Source organism: Pinus tabuliformis, chromosome 3_2 (genome assembly GCF_031772625.1).
Source record: "Pinus tabuliformis cultivar Carrire ecotype Pingquan chromosome 3_2, CPIR1, whole genome shotgun sequence".
NCBI lineage: Eukaryota > Viridiplantae > Streptophyta > Pinopsida > Pinales > Pinaceae > Pinus > Pinus tabuliformis.
Window position 1 is genome coordinate 60,634,400 of NC_142302.1, and position 20,656 is coordinate 60,655,055.

The 20,656-nt window shown below is 39.0% G+C and overlaps 1 protein-coding gene across 1 annotated transcript in view; it reads right to left on the reverse strand.

The window, feature by feature from the left end:
• The window catches only part of LOC149179837 (uncharacterized), a 233,959-nt gene that overhangs the window by 199,333 nt on the left and 13,970 nt on the right, over positions 1-20,656 (reverse strand). The window lies entirely within an intron of this gene.

Here is a 20,656-nt window from a genome sequence, read left to right on the forward strand (position 1 = left end):
AGGCCTTAATCGATTTCCTCAGAGACAGAGGGTACTCTCAGCTTGCTCATATTAACAATCCTGCTAGGACTACTATATGGCATCAAGGGTGGTTATCAGCAGGGGCTTTACAGAATGGTCTGGAATTTCAAAATGTCTGGAAAAGGTATTTGGAGGCTCTTATTGCAGCCCATATAAAAATGTCACTTTCTGAAGATGAGCTGGTTTGGGCCCACTCCCCGATTGGCATCTACACGGTACCATCATCTGGATATGGCTGCTGCTGATGCAGCAGAGGAATGGTGGTGGAAAGGTGTTTGGAATGTGAAGTGTCCCGCTAAATCCCATCTCTTCATGTGGTGCATCCTTGCTAAAAATGTTCCCACCTGGGATAAGATGCAGCTGCATCATAAGATTGGTCTGGGTTGGTGCATTCTTTGTAAGGCTGCTGGAGAATCTATTGAACACCTTTTTGGTGACTGTTAGTTTATCTGCCAGATATGGAATATCTGTATTGCTTTTTTTGGTCTTGAATCCTGATTGCTCGTGGACTACACAATGTTTTGAGGAGAGGTGGAGGGGCTGGGTTCAGAACAGGAACTCAAAATCGTACAGAGCCATGCCTCTGCTCATCTGTTGGGGCACGTGGCTAGCAAGAAACAAAGGCACTTTTTAGATGTGTCTTTTCTCCAGTTCCGGTGGCAGCGGATGTTATGGCCATTCTGTCTCATTTTTCGCAGCCCACCTCTATCCCCAGATTTAGATCTGTTATTCCGGAGGAGGCCCTGATATTTTGCATCCCTGGGGCTATTTCGATGGGGCTGCACAGGGGATGGTTCCACGTGTGGTGGAGGTTTTATCTTATTTTTATCTGATCAGCACTTTTGTTGGACATTGGATAAACCAACGCTCCCCGTGTGTTTCGCGACATGGACTAACCTCCTCTCTTGGATCTTTATCTCTGGTGATGCAATCGTTGACTAACAACTGCGGGTTTTGGTCTAACAGCAATCGTGATTCCCAACAAGTGGTATCAGAGCGCAGGTCACGAGTTTGATACAAACTCGGCTCGCGTTGGGGGGGGGGGGGGGAGATTGTTGGACATTGGATAAACCAACGCTCCCCGTGTGTTTCATGGTATGGACTAACCACCTCTCGTGGACCCCTATCTCTGGCAATGCGGTCGTTGATTAACACCTGCGGGTTTTGGTCTAACTGCAATCATGATTCACAACAGCTTTTTCAAAGTATCCATGGGTATTGGGAGGGGTTCAAACAATTTGGCTGAGCTGCTTGCTTGTCGCTCTCTTATGGCATTTGCAAGGGAAAAGGGCTGTGAACCATTACAGGTTTTTGGTGACTCATTGTTGGTCATCAATTAGGTTAATGAGATCCAACAGTGCCGCTGTTTACATCTTATTCACATTCTGGAAGATTATTGAGGATAAAAAGCTTATATGCTGTTTTCTCTTGCTCTCATATTTATAGGGAACGCAACCACGAGGCAGGTCAGCTTTCTAAGGAAGGCCTTCAGCTGGCCGAAGGGCTATGGTCAATTGAAGAAAGCCTAAATGATGTTCATTATCAGTACTATCACCGTCCTTTTATGGACACTCCAGAGGCTCAGTTCTGGTTTATATCTCTGACTGCATTACATGTTTCTTTTCACTTATCTTCAGTTTTTTGTATGTATACTTGATATATAGTCTGGACGCTATGATATAAGCTGCTTTGGCTGTCCACTCTGTTATTTTGGTTGGCAGTATTTGGTGGCAGTGATCTTGTACAGATGGACTCTCTGTTGCCCCTGCTGCTGGGATTACTTTTGTTCTGGCTGAAAACATTTTTGTTGGGATGTATTGACACGTTTTTAGCCACTGTATGGATCTGGGCAGATCGATCATGAATACACACTTAGATGTGTATATACAAAATGTAATTTTGTTTTTCTTGATAAATAATTAAATGAAGTTACGGTCTTTTTCCTTGGAAAAAAAATTCAACCTTTCTTTCCAAAGTAGACAAAAGGAAATCGACAAAAGCACTGAAAGACTTAAGAACCATTGACTTATGTAATGCTATTTACAAAATATACGAGTCAGAGTAATTGATACTGAAATTAATGTGTCTCTTCCCTGGGCATATTTCAATGGGGCATAGAATGCCTCGGGGGAACGTTGCGGAGGTGTTTTTTAATTATTCATATCTGCCTCTCATAATTCATTACTTTCATGTTTCTATGGGTTTTGGGACAAGATCGAACAATTATGCCGAATTATTATCTTGCTACCATCTTCTCTCTTTTGCCATTGAACAGGGGATTTCAGTCATTCAGCGGTTTACTCAGGCTTGCAGAAATATTTTGCTGTCTCCTATTTTGGACCATGCTCTTAATCTAAAAAATTATTTTAACTACTTTTCGTGTCATCATATATTCAGGGAGCGGAACAGGGAGGCAAATCGATTGTCCAAAGCAGCTACAGGTCTGGATATGGGATTTCGGCAGGTACAGGAGGTTCGTGACAGTATCTCTTCCTCTTGTGTTAGTGGTCCAATGACGGTGCCTATTTCTTTACAGGCGGAAGCAGTTTCATAACTCCTCATTTTTGTCTTTTCTTTTACTACTGTACTGTTGACATAAGAGCTTATTTCAGTGCTCTCTTTTCTGGCTCCTTGTTGTGAGCGTTGATGTATATAATCCTGTTACAGTTTCCAGTTTTTGTTCCTAGTTTTTTCTCTGACCATTATGTGCTGATCAATCAGTTCGCACTGTTATTTTGGACTTCTGGATGATATATGTTCTTGGACAGCCTTTTGGTGATCATATTGCATTCACACTTGGTGTGTTCACAGAATGTATTTTTTTTTTTCTCCGGAAAAGAAAAGAAAAAATGCTATTTACAAAATATTCCCAAATTTTTGAGTGAAGGGATGAAGATATATCTTCTGGAGGATTATTACAAATCTTAAGGCCCAATTGCCTTCCACCTACAAACATAACTTCATGTATGTGCTAAAGATAATTTGTTCCCATTGAATGCGATGTAAATGAAAACCACTCAGAGTCTCACGCTGAATTAGCTGTCACTGTCTACATTGATTGAGAAAATAGAATATGATGACCAACTAACCTCCCATGTGATAAAAAGTTACATAGTTTACACCATCATTACCATAGACATGTATAGATACTGTTCCAATCTTGTTAGATTGATGCACACTATTATCATGTCCCTTGAGAAATCTCAGGAAGGTTCTGAATGACCATCTTAGGTTCAATGTCCATCACCAAGAACAAACTTCTAACTTCCTCCAGATTAGTGCATGCTAATCCGGTGGTGGGGGTGTGTGGACAATTCTCATTGTTTGAACCGTAGAAATATGTTAATAATCTTCACAAATCAGCAAATAAAGTTGTGGATATGCAACAGAAGTTTGCAATCAGCAAGCAAATACCTTGAATCCACTAACTAATCTTTATGATTGGCATTTGAAACTCATAAAATAGGCTTTAGATTGTGTGTATGTTTAGTGCCAAGTCCAATGGGCAACACAGAAGGTGGAATAGAAGAAAACCAAAAAGGCAATTTGAAATTTAATCTTTCTGATTAAGGATCTCAGGATCTGGATCATAAGCTAAAACAACCAACACAGAAGGAATTTTCATTCATCAGATACTCTCATAAACCAAAGCAGGACTTTGACAATAATCAAAGTTGTTACATTGACAAAATTCTAAAAAAATCCAGGTCAAATCTTGCCAAGGTCCTAAGGGGACTTGACATAAAATCACAGCTTAATTGCCTTTCTAGACACTTAGGCTATGACAGAAATTGACTACAGCTTATACACTCAGACAGAAGATGAAGAAAAAAGAAGAGAAGAAGCTTGATGAAGGGTGAAGGACTTTGAACATTGATGGCATTTTCCATTTTCCCTTCACTTGCTCCTCTTCTTATACTTGAGGTCCGAATGCCTTTCCCAAGATAAGTGGTGCTAATTTGATCTTTCTTGCTTAGAATAACTCCTCAAAAAGCAGGACTGAAGTTAAATATTGACTTTTGTCAAATTCTTCCCTGATGAAAGTACCAAAAGCCTGCAAGAACAGCACTGGAATTAGACTAAATTTGGATCCTACCTACATGGTTAAGCACAAACGAGCAGCACTGATCTCCACTTATATTCATGCTGAAACTAGCACCAAAGGCAGTGCTAAGAAACTTACAAGAACCAGCACCCTTTACCTCTTGAAACAGCAGAAATTATTTACACAAAACAAAATCTCTCTTCTTGTGTAAAAGAAGCATCCTTTACTTCTCTTCATGCCGAAATTGAGACAAAAAGCCAGCATTCTCAACCAAGTTACAATAAGGAATTATGACGTGGGGTTGATACCACACTTCAAAATTATCCAAACATATTAAATCCATCTCAATGACTCGCATTTAAAGTTACACACATGCACCATCTAGACTCATTGACAGGCTCAGCAATACACAGAAATGTTGGGCTTTGCTTTCTAGGTGGTCCACTTGACTCAAAGCCTTATGGAATGCTCCTATAGAGTCTAAAAAGACCTTCTTTACCTGATCCATAAATCTCAAGGTCTCACAAATAAGGACAGACTATAAAAGCAAACTGAAATTGTTTCATTATCCCCTATGGTAAAATGAAGATATGACCCTACACTTCTTGTAGTTCTACCTCTAGCAAACTGTGCCTGGTCAAACGTCTCTACCCTTGAAAAAACCCTTCTTTATATGAAGTTAAACCGGTTGATAACTCTTCTAGAATATACCATGCCATGGTCTATCAACTTCCCTACTATCTCGCAATTACAAAGGATGAAAATGCTACCTATATCTGGAATCATCACAATAGTGTAATTTTTAATGGAAATGGACACAGTTACAGCATAATCTCGCACTTCTTGAGATAAAGTGCAAAACCCACAGCACCTCAGAGGGAGATATTATCACCTTGCCAACCTTGTTCTCACTTTTAACCAACTCCCCTGGGATATGATTGCTATGGCCTAATAGTTCCAAAATCAGGGCTCAAAAGCTGGGTCAATCTAAAGGCTAATATCAACCAATAGAGTCCCAAATTGGTCCCCGAACACAAATTCAAGGAATTACTAGATGATTTTGCAGAGGAAACCCTAGAAAAACAGTGTTAAAGATTATAAACAAAAATGTGTGATGGACGATATTATATTGGTGCCTTAGGACTGTTGATTTTTCCAGTACAATAGATGCAAGTACTTTATTTCTGAACTACGATAATTACTTCCAATGATATTGACATTATTTACCACAGCAGTATGATCATTAAGTAATTATACTTAAGAAATTCAACACCATAGACAATAGAACAATAGAGATCACAAATGCACAAAGAGACTAGAAGATTTTACCCTGGTAAAACCCAGCCAACCTTTTCCTTTGAGAATCAATGCAACAAGAGATACATCAAAGAGAACTAACCAGCAAGATGACCATCCACCAAGGACCAAGTCAACCGTTCACAATTCTGTCCACAAAATCTCTGCAACAAGGTCTTCAAGAGGGAGGAAGTTTGTCCTACAACTCTGCCTCAGACTTCGCACTATGCCACAGAAGTATACCACAGAGACAAGGTCTCCAAGAGGGCCGAATTTAGTTCTCTGACTTAACCTCAGAATTCGGAAGATGCCACAGAGTTTAGTGCCTCACAACTTCGCACTATGTCACGGAGAATTCGCACTATGCCACAGAAAATTTTGCTTCAGAAAAATTGTTCAGAACTCAGCCTCCTTTGATTGTGACAGCAAGGGCAAAAGAAACAAATCTTTCCTTCTCTTTTTGGCCTTGTAGTCTTTGTCTTTCTTCGCTTAGAACAGAGATAGATGAGCTGATTTGAAGTGTACTCGGGAGGAGGTCGAATTGGCTATCTATAGCCTTCAAATCATGCAAATGGGTGTCTCTCATGGGCAGGCTGACATGTCTCTTGGAGGGCGACTTGGTCACTTGTGGAGGCAAATACAAATTTCAAATTTTCATTTTTCTCACTTTGAATAAAGTCATGAAGAACATGCCTTATTAAATTTTCTTTTGAATGTAAAAATAAATATTTTTTTTTCTTGCAAGCATGAAGAACATGCTTCATATAAATTTTCTTTTACAAATATAATTTATATTTTCATCATTACAAGTACAAATGATACATTATGAAGACCAACCATAGCTACAAAATTCAACACTCCCTCTTAGCTAGGGAGGTATTCATAATGACTATCCAGATGTTCTCTGTATACATGATCTCTCTAAGGAAAGGTACAATTCATTGATAGCATCATCATCTAGGTCAACACTCTTGACCTACATCAACATCATCATCATCAATAGGTACCACAACCCAGGTTAGCACTCCTAACCAATGGTACTCACTCAACTAGTCACCATGATCTAGTGGGCACCTCACCTCATGGTACTCCAACTAGTTCAGGGTTGCCATCACCCATGGTCAAACCCTAGGGACACCCATGTCCCAACTCCAAAAGGCCTCACTCTAGGCCATGATGCTGAAAAGGCACCCAATCCATTGAGTGTCCGGTGTTGGAAAATCATAAACGCAAAAAGATTTTCTATCTTTGATAATTACTTGTGATATTCTTTAACTCTTATTTACTTCTTTAGGTCTTCTTTTACTTCTATTCATCAAGCAACTATCAATACAATAAATGCATGAAGATGAAGGACACAAGCTGTAGGCTCTCAGCCAGTGCAAAACCCCTCCTTGAGGGGAAAACCCAAAAATCTCCTTTTCTTCTAGAACCAAATCAAATGAGATAACCAGCACCCTTTGACCAAGATCAAGACTATCCTCCATCCATCAAATCAGCCTCTCAAGTTGATTAGTCAAACACTAGCCCATTCATTATTTAGTCAACACAAGTCTGCTTCTTCAAAATCAAGTCAACGAGAATCTTGGTCTACTCTGCGATTTTGTACCTTCGGCCCTGTAAATTTGTTGTTCCATTACAGACTTCCTTGCATGTGTGACAGAGTAATATAAACTTTGCTTCGTTAGGCATCCATTTCTTCTTGCAATGGGATAGGCTTCTTCCTTTTAGGCTACTTCGCATCCTCTGAAAAATTTCGGATCGAACTGCTTGTCTTCATTCCAAACTGGGTCGAATCCTTGGCTTATATAGTAGTTCCAAGTTGTTCTTGAGGCTGACAAGAACAGTAGGCAGATCAACTTGTAGGCTGACTTGATGGTGGAGGAGTATTACATAAAAATGATTTTATCCTTTTGATACAAAATGCCCAACAAGGGTCTAGACCATAATGACAATGATATAGAGTCTAGACTCGTGACTCAACCCTAAAAGCCTCCAATGGAGGATATGACCTAGAAATAATAATAAGGCGTGAAACCCATGCTAATAAATAATTTTATTTTTATAATAAAATTATTTTTCTTTCCTTTTGACAAATTCATTATATAATGACTCAAATACAATTATGAAGACCAATACTAGTTACATTTCTCAACATCTGGGCCTCAAGGACCATTCCTCTCTAGAACGTTCATCCCTCATGCTATCACACCAACAATCCAAACAATTTTCCTACCCCTGTTGTCAACTCATCAACAGTGTAGGCCATGCTCCTATTGTCACTAATAATCCAAGCCATGCCCATGTTGTTCTCTCATCAACAGTTGTAATGTCCCCAGTTTTTGGATTGCCTAGTGAGGAGATTAGGAGAGATCTCTAGAGCTCATATCGATCAGGTCAAGAATGTAGGAATCCAATCTGAGTTTTGTGCCTTATAGCATTTTTTACATGCATGTGTGTTAGTGAAATTATGGTTGTTGTAATTCTAGGTTATTCCCTTTGATGAAAGACATTCAATCTTGTCATACGGTGTATATCATGGCGTATTTCTTGTTGTGTATTTTGTGAATGATACATGGCTACTTGAATTCATTCATCTAGTTCTGTGATAATTTATTTGGAAATATATTGAAGAAAAGTGCACCTACAGGCAACAGACAACGAACTGTTTGACGAAAAGCATCACCGAAACTCCAATATAAACTCAAAAATTTATTGAAAATTTGAGGATTTTCCAGAAAGGAATCTTACAGTGGTATTAGAACATGTTCTTGGACAGTTGTTGGGTTTAAAGAGCATATTATAGCAAGGGAAAAATGCTTCCAAGTCAAGAAGGATTGTTTGCCAGAAAAATTGAAAATTATGACAAAGCCTTTGCAAAGGTGATAGAGCACATGGAAGCATGGGTGTCATCAAAGGCAACAAATAGAAAAAGGAATAGAAGATCCAAATATGAAAAGGTAGCTAGAGACCAGGAAGTAAGGATTGAGGGGAGCCCAAATGAGAATAATAGTTCAGATAAAGCTAAGAGAAAGGTCTTAACTCATACAGAAAAGAAAGCGCCTATAGTTGAAGGTGAAGACCATGACCATTGAAGATGAAGCTACAACAGATCCATGCCAAATGGTTGGTACAAGGGTTTGGGATGAAGGAGGGTCAGAAATTGCTACATAATGCTTGTCATCACTTAGTGAGATTATTGAGTTAGATGATGAGTACAAAGAAAATCATGAGGCTACGACAGTTGATGATGATTCCCAAGAGGTGTGCAAAGATGATAACACAAGTAATCGACAATGCAAACCCAAACCCATCAGTTGATAGAGTTGATGTTGCTCACAAGCCTACTTATGCCTATAACTTGGAAAACCAATTGAAGATGAACACAAACTATGGCAACCATCACACAATAGGATGTTAGGGGCACTCATGACTTGGTAAAGGTGCCTCCAATGATAGTTAAGCACGAGGAGCACCCAGATGAACTAGCACTTGCGGAGAAGTATGTCCCAAGGGTTTTTTATTATGCACCCCTGGGATGTGGAGACAAATATATTTCAGACAAGGATACATCCATTTGGGATCTTGGTTCAGTTGAAACGAGTGTAGTGGATACTGGAAGACCAAGTTAGCATTGGGATCCAGGCGAGGCTTTCCATCATATACCAAAGGTGCAGGATGACTACGACGTTGGTGAGATGGTTAACCTAGTGACTGAGCGCACACATTCATTAGGGGAGTTCTAGTCAGCACTAGTGGCCAGTCAATTTAAGAGAAGACTTTGTGATACGTCCTGGCACATCATCTATGTGTGAGGTTGTGCGCAGGAGTTACACGCATGGGAGGGCATTTGTATGCCACTAGGCAGGGCATTGTATGGAGATGACGCACTTCCATTGATGTATCAGGCGCAAGAGCTACTGAGGATCGACACAACAGTGGCATTCCCATTAGCATGTGAGGAGTTATGCCACTCAAGTCTACCAAGACAGATGAGGAGATATGACTCACATCATGGTGGGTTCACTAGCAGAGTGGCAGATACATTAGCACATGCGAAATACTTGACGATATAGGGTGGTTCGGCAGTAGGCAATGGTATCCAATGTTGCAAAGAGATATACTGCATAGTACAGTGTTATGCAGAGGAGTGCAGTGATACGTGGTTGTATGCAGTAGTGTATGATGTTGCATAGCAGGATTTTGGAACGTGGCCTCCAGAGATATCTCCTAGTAGGGACGTCGCGCATACCGTTTGGTTTATCTTACCCAGGATCGATGAGGGCACGGATGAGCATCTCTTGATCATACCCCTAGGGACTCACACACCTATCTCTCCTCCGTATTGCTTACAATCACAGAGGATTTGGTTGTTGTCCCTTGATGCTCTCGTCACAAGTAGCAGGACGTGGGAGGTTCACTTGAGATAGTTGGATGGGACACAGTGCATTAGGAGAGAGACTTCCCAGCTGTGGCATATGGTCGGGATGCGAGTTGGTAGTGGCAGGCTTGGGTATGGCTCGATGTACTATAGAAATAGCATAGGTTTCGCCCTTGAGCTCACACTTAGGGAGGTGCATGGCATACTTTGGGCAAGACATTCTCAAGCGGTCTATGAGCATGAGATATAGCAAATGGTAAACCTCTCTTACAAGAGGGTGTCTGGATACCAAGAAGTATTGGGGTGCGTTAGCATATTTATCTGTGCGATCTGGTAGGAGCAAGGCAACTTAGTAGGCACCAGGTTGACTATCAATACATGGTGTATCTCTGTTGAGTATATGCAGGGATCAGAGGGGAGGCACAAATGGGTTCCATAACTCGAATTGGTGTGATTTTAATGACTTGGTTTACTATAAAATACATAAAATTATGTATGTGTGTGTAAAAGATTACAAACCATTAGAGACAAAATATGCAAACTTTGCTCATGTATATACCATGTAAGAGGAAAATATCAAAATGTCATCGAGTGTATCAGATATTAGCAACAACATACATAATCAAATGAGGCTCTAAATGGCCTCTAAAGTCCGGAAAACATGCTACAAGGTATTGTCCTACTACATGGTACTTAGTACAAATCGTTGATCAACATGAACAATCATCAAACTCTTCACCATTGTCAGCAATGGGATCCTCAACATGAGCTACAAAATCATTCTCTAGCATAGTCGTTGAACTCCTCGAGGACATCTACAACTATAATAGTAGTACTAGCAGAAGCACGAACTACACAACTAGTGCTTGTATGTGCCAAACATTGTAGGATTTAGGTTGCTAGCATTTTTTTTAATTGAGTTTTCCATGAACAATGTGCCACGATATGGTCCTTGACCACACCAACCGAGTTGGACCAATTCAATACCAAAGAAATCCCCCAAACCAAGCAGAGGCTCGGTTTGACTCAGTCAGGGATCAATTTGATCAACTCCACCAAGTTTGAGTCCATACAAACCAATTTTTAAACTATGATTTATTCACTCATCCATGTTTTCGAATTGTTTTGGCCTATCCATCCATGAGATGGCATAGGAGCCTCCCTTTCTTAGGCTCTCTCTCTCTACTCAATATATTTACAAACTCCCTTGTTGGTGGTTTTATATTGGCCTTACGAATAAAATCTTCAATAAAGCATTGAAACTCATTTGTTGATAGTATTTTTGTTTGCTAGCAATATTTTGTTGGCTTTACCAACAACTTATTAGGTACAACAATTGTTTTCTCTCCTAGATGGATTGGCTTTTCTCCATGCATAAGGTGGCTTATAACTAATACTAGCTTGTTCCCATGCCTCCAAAGTCTATTTATAATGGTTCAATACCTCATCACAAACTTCTACAAACATTCACACAGGTGTCGTTTAGCGCTGACAACCTTTGGTATTGATGAAATAGCCACATTGCAAGTCATTTCTCTCCATTTGTTGTAGCCGCTACTAGTGCTACCTTCTCTAATTTGACTTCTTTTGGATTTGATTTCGTGTCAAACCTTTCTCCTTTGGCAATTTTCACTCCCTCAAAACTTTCAAGACTTTGTTGAGGGAGAATTGCGGACTTCTCATATGTCTAGCCTGTTGATTTTTACATGGTCTTCTTAACTAATAATTATATTTGATGATTATGATATTTTTCACATTCTCATTATTAATTACATCATTCAATAATTATACAGAAGACATCAACCATATAGCAAGTAGAATCATAAAGAGACAGCCACACAAAGAACATAAAGTTTTACCCTAGGAAAACCCTCCATAGGGAAAAACCCAGCCAACCTTTTCCTTAGAGAATCAAAATAACAAAAGATACATCAAAGTCAACTAACCAGGAAGATGCCAACCACAAAGGACCATGTTAACCCTCTCACAATTTCGTCTACAAGTATCTCTACAACAAGATCTGCAGAAGATCCAAAAAATCCAACAACTTTGCCTCAGAAATGCGCACTCAACTATAAAGACATAACATAAAAACAATGTCTCAAGAGGGTCGAAGTTAGACTCTATTACAACCTCAGAGTTCGGATTGTACCACAGAGTTTGTGCCTCAAACTTGTGCATTGTCACAGCCTTAAAGTTTAGACCATTTCACAGACCTTGTACCTCAGACTTGCACACTGTCACAACCTCAAAATTCAGACCATTTCACAGAATTTTATGCCTCAAAACTACAAGAGATGAGCCTTAGATCTTAGCATCATTCCTCAAAATGATAATGCCTCAGACCTCGTGTTTATTCTTCAAAAGATGTGTGCCTCAAACACTTCATATATGCCTCAGATCAGATCATCCCAATTATGCCCTTGAAAGAGAGCGAATAAGCTTTATTTATAGTGATTCTTCCATGTGAAGAGACGTGCCTCTTGGGCAAGCCGACTTGGTCTTTGTGGAGGCAAAATACAAATTTAAATTTTCATTTTCTTGCTCTTAAAGAGCCTTGTAATATTTTTCTTTTGAATACAAAAGCAAATATTTTTCTTTTTTCTTGCAAGCATGAAGAACATGGCACAAAAATTTCTTTTACAAATATAATTCATTTTTCAATATTACAAGTACAAATGGAAATATTATGAAGACCAACCATAGCTACAAATTCAACACTCCCTCTTAGCTTGGGAGGTATTCATAATGACTATCTAGATGTTCTTTGTATACATGATCTCTCTAAGGAAAGGTTCAACTCATTGACAGGATCATCATCTAGGTCAACACGTTGACCTAGATCAGCATCATCAATAGATACCACAACTCAAATTAGCACTCCTAACCAATGGTACTCACTCAACTAGATCCAGTGGGCGCCTCACCTCATGGTATTCCGACTAGTTCGGGGTTGCCATCACCAACAGTCAAACCCTAGGGAAACCCATGTCTCAAATCCAGAGCCTCATCCTAGGCCATGATACTGAAGAGGCACCCACTCCATTGAGTGTCTAAGCTTCATCCTAGGCCATGATACTGAAGAGGCACCCACTCCATTGAGTGTCTAAGCCTCAGGGACCATTCTCGTTAGAATGTCCATCCCTCATGTTATCTCACCAACAGTTTGAGCCATGCCCCTGTTGTTGTCACATCAATGCTCCCTCGTACTCATAAAGGGGTTCTACATATTAGCATCATCATCTACCATCAACACTCGCTAGTGGCCATATCTGAGGCGGTACCAAACTCATGGCATTGTCATCAGCATATCAAGACTCATTCCTCTAGAGTGATCAGTCCTCAAATCCCAAGGCCTTTCCTTAGGGAAAAATGTTGAGACCCTCTACTAGCAAGCACTCACTCACCCTTCCTGGTGACCACTTTGGGCCAAGACCTCACTCAATCCCTCCTTGGTTGGAGATCGAGTCTAGAAGCTGAAAGATATCACTACAACTCTGGTGTGTGATCAGGACTAGATGTTGAAGGACCTCACTACACCCTCCCTAGTGTGTGATCGGGTCCAGGACCTCACTATACCCTTCCAGTGTGTGATCGGTTCCAAATACTGACAGGCCTCACTACACCCTTCTCTGTTGTGTGATTGGCTCAAGACCTTACTCATCCCCACAAGGTGAGTAATCGGGTCTCCTCTGAGAGGCACTCACTCAACCCTACCTGTTGAGCACTCTGGGCCTCTCAAACCATTCTCCCCATTGAGATAACGTCTATCCACGCTGGTATGAAATCAGCACTCCCTCTCAACAAGAGGGGTAGTCTCCACAAGCCCCAACTTGTCTTTGAAGTGAACAAACTTCTCTCTAGGAAATAGCTTCATCAGAACATTAGTTGCATGCTCATCGGTCAAGATGTACTTGAGTCTTATCGCTCTCTTTTCTACCATGTCACAAATGTAGTAGTACTAGATCTCAAGGTACCCTGACTTGTCATCATGTTGTCACCTGCACTTGGTCAACCAATCATGCAACATACTTGGCCTTTGAGTACAACAGATGTCTTGCTTCCTACTCATCCATGAGATCGGAGCCCAATCAAAAGCGATATACAAACCTCGTGTTTTCCGCACTCCTTGCCGAATTTTAATTCCTACAGATGTACATTTCTCAAACCATAACTGATTGTGCCATGACCAAACGTACCATCCTGGTACTTTAACACATGTTGAGCTATATTCTTTGGCTCAACCATAATTTGATTTGCTTCATTTGAACCATCATCCTAATTGGATATTGTAACAGATCATGCCATAGTAATTCTCATTTGCTTCCTTTATCATTGGTGTTGTCAACTATCTAGTCAAGATCCTTCATATGACATCAACTCCCTCTAGAGCAAATCTTCTTGTCAATGCAACTTCTTTCCAGCACATGCGCTCTTCTGCATTCGAGAGAGAAAAATCCATATAGGATCAACCTTGATCCATCAATCTTATAGGAGTCTGTACAATGCCTTCCTTCTGCTTATAGGTATAAGACTTCTTCACGTATCTCACCAACTTGAGGTAGCCCTTATGTACCCTTCTTTTATTGAGATATACGATCTCTACGGAAGTGTACCTGACAAGATGTCCCTTCATAGCCTTTTTCCTCTTACTGAGGTAAACTTTTCACTTTGAATTTCATGCCATACTTGGATATTGAAACAGATCCTGCCATAGTAATTCTGATTTGCTTCCTTTATCATTGGTGTTGTCAAATATCTAGTCAAGATCCTTCATATGAGGTCAACTCCCTCTAGAGCAAATCTTCTTGTTAATGCAACTTCTTTCCAACACATGCGCTCTTCTGCATTCGACAGAACCAAAAATTAAATAACAAAAAAAAAAATCATATAGAATCAACCTTGATCCATCAATCCTAGAGGATTTTGTACAATGCCTTCCTTCTACTCATAGGTATAAAACTACTTCACGTACCTCACCATCTTGAGGTAGCCCTTTTGTACACTTCTTTTATTGAGACATACAAACTCTACGGAAGTGTACCTAATAAGATATCCCTTCATAGCCTTCTTCCCTCTTACTGAGGTAAACTTTTCACTTTGAATTTCATGCCATACTTTGTCAAGGCATTATGCTTCCTCTGAGTACAAATCTCATTTGTACAATATCTCTCATCACAAGTCTCCTTCTCATCGCTTTTCTTTGTTCTTCCATCTACTGCCAGAGCCTTGGTAACCTTCATTATGTACTTGTAATCCTCATTAGGAGGCCAAGGAAGAACAATCACAAGCAAGCAAAGATTTTAAGAGACTATATAATCAAATAACAACGATAGTAATAATCACAAAAGAAAGATATAAGATACTTATATTTTGAGAGGATATCATCTCCCTCTTGATCATTACACTCCTTGCATTCATCTTGCACCTTATCCACGTCATCATCTTGATGCCATTTCTTCCTTGCAAAGGCTAGGGTTTCTTCTTTTAGCGGAAACATTCAATTCTATAGTTTGTCTAGAAACCCTACGGTTTTCTTCTTGTGCTTGCTAGGGTTTATAAAATCAATTGTCAAAACCCTAGAATACTCTCATCATTGCCATCAATCCAACGATGATCCAAGAAACTCTATTTTCTCATAATGATATTTTCAATGTGCAAGGAATGGATCCAAGTACTCATGCAAGTAGCATCTGTCAATTTATTCAATAACTTTTATTATATCGTTTATGTCTTTGTCCTGCTGCACATAAATTGACCTTGTCAAGGGAGAGTTTAAAGAGGGGCTTGGCCTCTTTTACAGTGACCCTTCTTCTTATCTAGGACTTGGTCATTGATAATGTGTGCCTTATCACCATCACATACAATGCATCCTCTCAGGGCCTTTTACAATACAAGATCCATGGTAACTTCAATGCCCTGATTGTTAACTCACACTTCATTTTATTTCAGTACTGGTGTTATCTAGTTAAAATGACAATTCTGATATAAGATTCCTTCGAAAGACATATTTCAGACTTTGTACCAAGTATTTTGCAAGGGAATGATTTCAAATAATTGACTCGGTCTTGTTAATTAAAGAGCACCATATTTTGCACATACCTTTACATCATACTACAATCATCGTGCTTCATGGGACTAGAAGTCACTAGATGCAAAGACAACAAACTTATGATTAGACCAACACTAGGTCTTTGCTGATAAATCTCTTTGAGATATAAGAACAAAAATAATACATACCTCAAGCATCAAGCTTCAGACTATATCTAATATTCGTCCTTAATCATACTTCCAAAGATATTTGGATAAGGCAATAATTGCATATCAAATCTACAGGGATACATACCAGATCAATCCTCTTCAAATTTCTCAGGACATCAGGCCGGCTTCCTACATAGCATTTTGACTAGGTCTCGTCGCCTTCTTTTATTTATGGCCAGAAATCTAACATCATATTGACTTCTGAATGAATTTCAAAGGCATAGAAGATTTGCTTTCTATAACTTCTTGTCAATATACTTCCAACCACAAAATGTCTAAGACTTGAACAAGATATGTTTTAGGATTGTAATCCAACCAAAAAGATGTCAAGTCCTGCTCTTTCGTTTTGTTCACAACAAGTCCTTCTTGAATAGCTTTGTTAAGGTCAGCAATTAGGTCTAAGTCTTGACCTCCTCCTTCCACGGAAGCTCACAATCATCCTTGTCATATTTATTGACATTATATCAAAGCAAGGCTATAAACCTTAGACTCGGATTGTCACCACAGGCTCAGATCAGCATAACTCAGATCACAAGCTCGAATCATCATCTCAGGTTGTGAACATCATACACTCAAGTTTGTGCCTCAGGAGCCACAGGAACCTCGATCTTTTTTCTCAAGAGCTTCCACAGAAGACATGGGATTATACCACAAAACTTTCCACAGAAACTCGGCTTCTTGATATTTTCAGACACTCTTTAGGATAGAATTATATAAGTCTGAAACAATCCAGATGGAATTCATCTTGGCCTATTCAAAAGCCTGAGGTCTTTGTTGCAAGAAGAGAACTTCGATCTTCAAATAGAACATGATTTACTTTCCAGTAAGGAAACTAGGGCATCTTTCATAACTTGCTCAGATTAGGGTTTCTTTTTTCCTCAAGATCATGGCTGCTCTTTTACCCATAGCTCTGATTCCATGTTGATTTTTACACGGTATTCTTAACTGATAATTATGATCTTTTTCACATTCTCATTTATTAGTTACATCATTCAATAATTACATAGAAGACATCAACCATATGGCAAGTAGAATCATAAAGGGACAACCACACAAAGAACACAAAGTTTTACCCTGAGAAAACCATCCATGGAGAAAAACCCAACCAACCTTTACCTTAAGAGAATCAATGCAACAAGAGATACATCAAAGTCAACTAACCAAGAAGATGCCAACCACCAAGGACCAAGTCAACCCTCTCACAATTCTATATACAAGTATCTTTGCAACAAGGTCTCTCCAAGAGATCCAAAAAATCCAATAACTCTACCTCAGAAATGCGCACTCAACCATAGAGACATAACATTAAAATAGTGTCTCAAGGGGGTCGAAGTTCAACTCCGTTACAGCCTCAAAGTTCGTACTATACCATAGACGTTGTGCCTCAAACTTCTGCACTGTCACAGCCTCAGAGTTTGGACCATTTCAAAGGCCTTGTGCCTCAGACTTGCAAATTGTCACAGCCTAAAGTTTGGACCATTTCACAGAATATTGTGTCTCAAAACTGCGGGAAATGAGCCTCAAATCTTCGCATCATTCCTTAGAAGATAATACCTCAGACCTCGCATTTATTCCTCAAAAGATGTGTACCTCATACTCTTTGTATATGCCTCAAATCAGATCATCCGAATTATGTCCTTAAAGAAGAGCGAATAGGCTCTATTTATAGTGAAGAGATGTGTCTCTTGGGCAAGCTGACTTGGTCTTTGTGGAGGCAAAATACAAATTTAAATTTTCATTTTCCAGTTCTTAAAGAGCCTTGTAATATTTTTCTTTTGAATACAAAAATAAATATTTCTCTTTTTCTTGCAAGCATGAAGAACATGCCACAAAAATGTATTTTACAAATATAATTCATTTTTCAATATTACAAGTACAAATGAAAATATTATGAAGACCGATCATAGCTACAAAATTCAACATAGCCATTATTTGCTTTCAACTTTACAACAAATTATACTAACTTTTTAAAAGAATTGAAAAATCTCTTACACTTATATGCTACCACAAGATAGATCTTCTACTTTCCTCCAACTTTACTAGGAACTTCTTCTCATCCTTTACCAACTTGTATTTGTTTCCTCTCGTCGAGAATGTGATGTCTTAAACATAATAGTATCGACTTCCATAAACAATTTCACTAATGTCTAGAGGAACAACATTGCACTCTACTTCATCAACATAACCTCAAGCAACGCAAACGTAAATCTCCACTTCTAGTGGATCTAAAGTTTATCATTCCTATTTAGCCATCTTATGGTGTATGGCATTTGATGTGTAAAGGTTTAACCCTAACCTTTGAACTAAAAAATTGAAAATGAGATTTCCATGAAGCGAGATCTAAACTACCATTCCTGCTCCTTATGGGCCTTTCAACATTTGTAGTGTCCAAGTTAGGCTTGCTTAGTCTTCTTGACTTTCCAAAGTACCTTGCAGTGGTTCTATGTCTCTTGCAAATATGCTAAAAGTTTGGGGTCATCCATAGACGTCAATAACACTAGTGCTTTGACCATAGTTAAACAAAAACTTGGTGCTTTAATACCTTTGATCCTTAATTTATTTCTGAAAAGACAAAAATGTAAATAAATTAAATGAAGCCTTTTAAAATTGCAACTTTAGCCTTGGTGCATGTGGATTATTGTGCTAACACTATTGTTTTTATTCTCAAATAAATCACACAAATCAATAGCTAGGTATACAAGATTTTATTTTCCAATGGAGACATCCACAACGTGAAGGAATGAGAAAAAAGTTCCAAAAACAATATGTCTATAGCAAAAACATGGATAAACAACAACCTCAGCATCGAGTTATGCACTCATGCATGCTTTTCAATTTGCTCTAGCATATCCATCCACGAGTTGGCATAGAAGAATTCCTCTCTCTCTCTCTCTCTCCATAGAGTCCCTAACTAATGGTTTTTCACTATCACTCCAACACAACATTCACTACACCAACGAAATCCCTTTCACGCAGTATTTTTGCTTGATGGCTTTACCAACAACAACTTCACTAATAGCAATTGTCTTATCTCCTCGTTGGATAGTCACCCACAACTGAAATTGGCTTGTTCACATGCCTCCAAAGTCCGTTTCCAATAATCCACCTCACTGCAAACTTCCATGAATAATCACAAGGGTAGCATTTCATCCAAGCAACATTTGGTCTACACAAAACAGGCACATAGAAACCTTTCTCTCTTCTTTTGTTACCACCACCATGAGTGTCACCTTCTACAATAAATCTTCTCGATTTGATTATGAATTAAGAAAACAAGTCTTAAAAGAAAAATTATATTTATTGTTTCAATTAATATATCACAAAGGGTCCCCAATATTACTTATCACCAATGTCAAGGTAAATATCAAAAGATATCAGGAAACTTAAAAAAATACAAACATATTCATTTTTTCAGTTTTTTAAACATCTAAAGCAACATCAAGCAAACACATTGCTACATAAATATGAAAAAGAAAACTTATAAGATGTATAAGATGTCAAATGATACATCACACATGGTACTGAGATATGATATGTCCTTATGTTTTGACGACTTGAAACAAAATCTCATCGAAATAAAAGTAAATGCATATCATGAGATGAATCATCAAGGATAATACACTAAGCAATAATGCTCTTCCTCTAGAAGCAATCGGTGGATGTGTGGAAGGTGTTGGGGCAAAGGTGGAAGTTGAAGAGGGATGTCTTCTAACTCTTTCCCTAGTTGCTTATCTCTATGGGAGTGGTGGTTGCAACACGCTCTCAATCTCCTCCTCCAAATGTGTCTCTAGTAGAAGTGGAACATCCTCCTATGACCCCCCCTCTTCCTCCAATACATTGTCATCATGCTCCAACTACTCAAGTGCCTCCTCCATGACAAGCCCCTTGATCTCCACCCTACAGTAACTCGTGGTGTCAATCACATCCCTATTGATAGAGCATCCACGTCAAATGATTTGTCAATCTACTTCACCCAAAGCCTAAGATTATGGTAGACATAGACAATGTCATTAAAGCAGTGCGCATCTAACATGTATGAAGGCCATTTTGTAATTAGAGAATGATGGCTCATGGGCATAAATCAAAATGACTAAGTCATTAAAAGATTATTTAATTTGAACATTTCTAAGCTATTATGCTTCTTGGAATGTATTTTTTGAAGACATTCCAATTACACTCACACCCTAAGAATTTGCAAGTATGATTAAGACCCTGAATGGCAAGTTTTTGTAACATTGGGACCCTTTAACCATAGTTTGTCCACCAAACATTTACAGCAAATAAACAAAAAGGGAAGACAGTGAATTATGTTTCCATCAAGTAACAAATAGGATGGAAAGGAAATACATTAAAATTTGAAAGTTTGAAACAAATTGTACTTGAAGCTTATCTAACATCCAAGAGGTCTTGTCTTGGATAACCATATCATAACCAAATGTCCCAATGGCCAAGCTGTATATCTCCAATTGTTTGAAATTCTCCAAGCGTTCAACAAGAGTCAACACCATCCTCTGAACACATTGGAGAAACTCATCCATAACCGGAACATCAAATCTAAAGCAATGAGCATAAAAGTACACAAGGTTGACGTAGAGCCCTGCTACATTAATTGAAAGAGGATTGTTCCATCGCTCGTCAATCACACTCCATAT